This window comes from Coturnix japonica, chromosome 1 (assembly GCF_054131305.1).
Source record: "Coturnix japonica strain WE chromosome 1, WE-NBRP24, whole genome shotgun sequence".
NCBI lineage: Eukaryota > Metazoa > Chordata > Aves > Galliformes > Phasianidae > Coturnix > Coturnix japonica.
The window spans coordinates 13399711-13405710 of NC_140663.1; positions in this window are offsets into that span (position 1 = coordinate 13399711).

Here is a 6000-nt window from a genome sequence, read left to right on the forward strand (position 1 = left end):
TGTAGTGATCCCATAGAAAGGGCCTGTTTGAGGCAGGGCGTTGCTGGATGTGCTTCATGGTATCTGAAGCTTGTGTTACACGCTGCCAACACAGCCCCTCCTGGCCATTATGAGAATGGGAGCAGCGCTGCTGAAGTCAGCAGGGCCGCAGCCCACACCTGCATGGATGGCTCAGGATTGCTCCCAGCTCTGCCAAACTGCAAAGCTATCAGGAGTTTGGGAGCAAAGGGCCAAAGAACTGGAGCTGTGAGAGACTGAGTATCTCCAGCTTTGCTGGCAGCACTTTTCTCCTGCTCAAACCTTTAAGCCATCACCCAGGAGTCCCACAGAACCAGCAGACCCACAGAGGTGCTGTACTCCTTGCTTGGCAGGTATATATCTAAATAGAGCAGAGTGCCTTTGTAGGGGGCAAGCACAGACAGACTCCAGCTGCCCTGCCCTGGTGCTCAGCTGGCCTGTGCATGAATGCACCTTCATCCACCACTGCCCACCTTGAAAAGGCGCTTCATGCAGGAGGCTGCACTACCCAGTGCCAGGCTGAGCACTGACCTCTGATGTTTTCATCCACCCGCCCCAACATGTCTTAAAGCTGTCCATAATCTGGTTTTCTTCTCTAATCTCATCTGACTGCTATGATCTTTTAAAGTGTTTTTGGATTTCTCGAGGGTGGAGACAAGAGGCACAACAACACCTTCTAAAGAATGAGGCGTGTGTGCAGAGCAGCTAGTGTTGTTGCGCTTGAAGCTGCGTCCTCATCTACAGGGTGTTTGGGCTGGGGCAAAAAGCTCTGCAGTGTGCCATGGAGACCTTATGGCCCTAAGAGTTTTACTGCAAATGCAATCACGAGCATACAGAAATATTTAGGAGGTGGGAAAGCTCTTCAGCACCCTTATCTTACTTAACCTACCTCCTATTTGTCTGTATTGGTGGTGCAACTGAGCACCAGAATCAGACCCAAATACAGAAACTTTTGTGCAGGCTTTCGGGCTCTGATTTATGGTATTACATGTGATGCTAAACCTCAGTAATGCCCTTTGAAAAGTGCTGCTAGAACTCCAGACCATTGAGCTCCTGGCATGAAGGAAACGTGGCAAAGATGTGAACATCACAAAAGTCAGTGAAGCCAAATTCCTTCCTAGAGAAATGCTGGGCATGTCAGGGAAACCCAAGAGAACTAGTGCTTGGACCATGAACCTTAGAGTCATCAAGCATCCCCATCTGTTCTTAAAAGGTTTCCTTAATGACACTGATTAGATTTTTAGAGAGGAACTTGCAAGAGCTCATGTTACTGCTGAGTTTGCAGACTCATATCAACACAGTAATGCTCAGGTTTCCTCCCTTGCCAAAGACTGGAATGTGTGGATAGCTGGAGTCATTTTATTGGCAAGCAACTCCTGTAAGGCAAGGTGGTGTGTTCTGGTGATAACATATGCAGCACTTTTTGCTGTTGGTGGACTGAGAAATTGCCATCACAAGACATAAAATGAGATTGATGTTCATGACCCTCAGCATTATGAAGGCGCATAATAGTTTGCTTTGCATTAATGTAAATTTACGGTGCTCAGTAACTCTTGGGAGTGACCCAACACGCAATGCACCATGGCACATATAATTGGTGAGAGCTAAAGTCAAAGTTATTCACAGATCCATCATTCCTTCCCAAATTCTCTTTGTTTGCATGCTACGTTACTTAACAGGAGCAGATCTGCATCCCAATCAGCAGAATTACGGGCAGGGCTCAGAACACAGGGCATTTCTCAAGAGTTTCACCTTTGCCAGGCCAATATTTTACTCCTTGTTTGCCACACTTTTGAAGCCGTCAGTGAGGATGATGTAAGCTTCCCAGGTGTGGATGAAAGCCAAAAGCCTTTAGTTATTCCTTGTTGTGTAGGACTGACATGACTGATAAGCAGAGGGGAAAGAACTATTGGGGAAAAAAAAAGAGAAAAAAAAAAAGAAACACATCTAAGTTTCCTTCTAGTCAACCCCAGCAGTCAAACCGAAGCTGTCTGCCTTTGCAGAAACCAGATGCAGTCAGCTGGGAAGCTCTCTCATGTTGCCTAGGGCATAGCTTTGATCAACCAACCTCAGCTTGCCTCTCACAAAGCTTTCTTCATGCACCTGATATAGGATCCTGCCTGAGATAATGAATCATGATGTATTTAAAAGAAATTAAAGGATTCGTGTTGAGCTCTGTGCCTAACCCAAGCCAGCAGCCTGATCACTCTTCCCATGCTCAGTGTGCAGGACAGTGACAATCCTGATCACGGACAGAGCACCCACAAATGTAGGTCACTGCAATCCGAGAGGAGGAATCAATATTTCAGGGTGCACTGCTCCCTCTAGCTTACAAGCTTAATTGAAGGGGAAGGAGAGGTAAAATGAATTTTTAAACAACCTGTCTAGAGGGCAAAATCATCTTAATTAAATCTCATTCATTCTTCCTCTAATCCAGCAGGCAGATGGTGTTTCCCTGCTGCACTTTGAAGAGGTTGGCCCAGAAAGGCTTCCAGAGAAAACAGATCTAAGGCCGACAGAGCTCCCCTTCAGACAGATTTCCACTGCGGGGATCACTGGCGCTGCCTGTCTGTCCCCAGACTGGCGGATTTGAAGACGGCCAGAATTAGAAGGAAAAGGTTCCTGATGCTCCCAGCCCGATTCTTCCACGGCAAAGGACAGAAATACAGGGGGGCAGCTATTTTGGGAACATATTTTTTCCCATTATGCGCAGTTGTTTGTTCTTCTTTTTACTGACTGAGTTTTGAGTCCCACTGCTCACATCCAGGCTGGTTTTCTTGAGAGAGGAAGTGCTACAAAAGGTGCCCCTAACAGGAGGCTGCACCAAAACAGCGGCAACACGCACCCACCTCACCATGCTGCGTTGGTTTCATGCTTTCAATCTTTACTCTCTGGCCATGAACACAGGCTGCTTTTTTGCTCTTTATTTACTTCCACAGAACTGGAATTCCAGGAAAAAAAAAAAAAAATCCAATCATCACCAAATTTGAGATCAAAGAGTTGAGAACTGGCTCTGCTCTCAGCCTGGCCTCTCGCTGACTGCCCTGTCCTCTTGTCCCCAGCAAAGAACAGGGCAGAGGCCAGCAGTGGTAGCGGGTTGTCCTTCTGCAAGACCCCTGAGAGCTGAGGGCTGCCAGTGTCCCCTGCTGCCTGCTGGGGCTCTCTGCCAAGATGGAAGCAGCCAGCAAAGGAGAAATACATGGGTCCCAGTTCTGCGCTGGTGAGGTTAAAGAATGAGCACCCAAAAGGGGATCAGAGGAGAGGAGAGAAAAGAAAGTGAAGAGGCTGAGGGAAGGGAAAGGTGAAGGAGGGAAGCCAGGGAATGCCAGCCCTCTGGGGGCAGCAGCAACGTCTTTCTGAAGGCCAGAAGCAGTGCATCTTTGAAGTTGTTTCAAGCTGAGTACATAAGAGCTCTGGGGGTGTTCACATAACAGAGATGCCTGGCAGTGCTGCCAGGGATTGTGTAAGGGTTGCCATAAAGTCAAGCAAGAATGGGATAAAGGAGCCACTCCCCAGCTAGTAGAGAAGTGAGACTGCCAGGCAGGGCTCCACTTGCTAACCAACTGCAGAGGTGTGGTAGAACAGCTGGAAATCCGCTCCTCTGGCCATGGGGAGATCTTGTTTCTACCCTACATCAAGCCTGTCCACCACCTGCAAATCATTAGAACAAGGCTGAATTCAAGATGCTGATCCACAGAGCAGTCATCAGTATTGCTCAGGCCAAAAATAGTTTAAATGTCTGCTTTTGAACCCATGTGTGGAGCACATTTAAAGCTCTGGTCCTTATGGGGACACCAGACACCCCCTGAGAACTTCTGCCCACATCTGACCATGACCATGGAAACACCATTCTGAGGTGCTATTGTAATGCTTCCAGCATGCTCACATCGTGTTAGAAAACAACTGTTCCAGGCCTGCCTCCTGATCCAGCCACAAAAACACAGAACCATAACATGTCTGAGGCTGGCATGGCCCTCTGTGTCCCTCTGTCCAACCCCTGCCCCAGCAGGGACACCCAGAGCTGAGTGCCCAGGGCACTAACAGGCTACAGCAGCTTCTGGATCTCCAAGGAGAATATCCACAGCCTCTGAGCAGTCTCTCTGCACAACCAGCCATGAGTGTGGTGTGTGTGGGGCATGGGGACCAGCCACCCTGACCATCCTCAGCAGCTTGCTCCTCTCTGCCCTGAGGAGACTGCCCCCAGAGCAGGACATCAGCTAAGCTAATAGGTGGTGCAAAGAGGGCTCCTGGTGCATTGACCACTATCTCAAACTGATGTGAAATTACTTTTCATTTGTCCTACAATAAGGCATTTTGAGATGTACTGTTATGCCTCATGTGGACACAGCACCACTCAGCAATGAATTACACCTGTATAAATCTTTACGAATGTCCCATGTTATTAAACATGTATCCTGAATGCAATGGCAAGACAGGAATGTTCCTACAGTGCTGCTTGCTGCAGCCTGGGAAAGAGGCAAGTGAAGTTCTTTGGTGTCTGTCTTTTTGGCAGAGCCTGCCTCATGCATCCAGCAGACACAATTGTACACAGGACAATGAAGAGGATAAAGGAGCACTTGGCACGACTGCTGAGACGTGTCACCTGTCCTGCATCCAAAAGCTCCCAAGGCATGTCTTTCAGAGCAGTGCTGCCACATGTACAGTCATCTGGCCGTGCGACTGATGGGACGTGATGTAATGTTTCCCTGCATATCCTTACCCAGGTGTATTTTGATGCCATTTCCCTGGTGATTCAAAACCTGTTTCTTCATGCTTCACAACTAGGTGCTACTTGGGGACGACTTGCATCATCTGTTTCCATTTGTGATACTGAGGTGAGGAGGAATGTAGTAAGATTTCAGGTTTGCTAACACCACACTTCAAAAATCTCTGCTTGAAAATAGCAATCTACATCCAAAACAACAAAGATTGGATATTTTTAGCTGTGTATTTTAGATTTCTGAGCCTTCAAAATATGTTTCCAAATATATTTCCACTTTGTGAATATGAGTATTGGATACTTTCTTTTCCAAAAATCAAAGATTCACAGAATGGCCTGGTTTGGAAGGGAGCTTAAGGATCTCCAAGCCCCCCGCCACAGGCAGGGCACCAATCTCCACGTTTAATACTATTCCAGGCTGCCCAGGGCCCCATCCAGCCTGTCCTTGAACACCTCCAGGGATGGATGGGGCATCCACAGCCTCTCAGGGCAGCCTGTGCCAGCACCTCACCACTCTCATAGTAAGGAACTTAAACACAGAATGGATTTACTCTTGTGTAATTATGAGCATGCAGGAGCTGAGGCATTATAAAAAACATCAGATCTTTGGCTTTCTTGATAAAATTACAAGAATGGCAATGCTGACATTTAATAGAATAGGAAAACCTTTATCTGTATCTATGTCATTTAACAGTGACAATATATCTTTGAACTGAGCCAAGACCGGCAAATTTCAGTCTTCTTGAAGAGATTTTTCAAGATTTTGCTGGTAATTAAGAAGGGGGCTGTGTCGTAGCACATAAATCACAGTGCTTGCTACCCACAAATCAGTTTATAAAGCATGCTGGGCAACAGAAGATAGCAAAAGGGCTGAAGATAGCAACACAGATAAAAGTTCAGATTCATCTGAAAGAACATGATGGATGGGTTAAAATAAATGCTATGAGTTCAGGCAGAAAATCTACAGGGAGGGCAGGCCACATAACGGAGTATCCTGCAGAAATACGTGGTTGTGCTTAAGTCTGAGTTGCAAACTGGGCAGTGGTGTGCAGTCTGCATTTGGGTGCCAGGCCCACAAGCACAAAGCACAACACTTTCGTCACCTCCTAACTTAAGGGTTAGGCAGAAAAGGCTTTACAAAGGCTATCATGGCAAAGGGGCTTAGAGGCAGGCACTGCCCTCCAGGTGAAGGGCAGCACGCCCTGGGTTCCTTTGGCTCCCATAGCACTCAGGGTTTGCTCAGTGCACGAGGGGCTGCACTT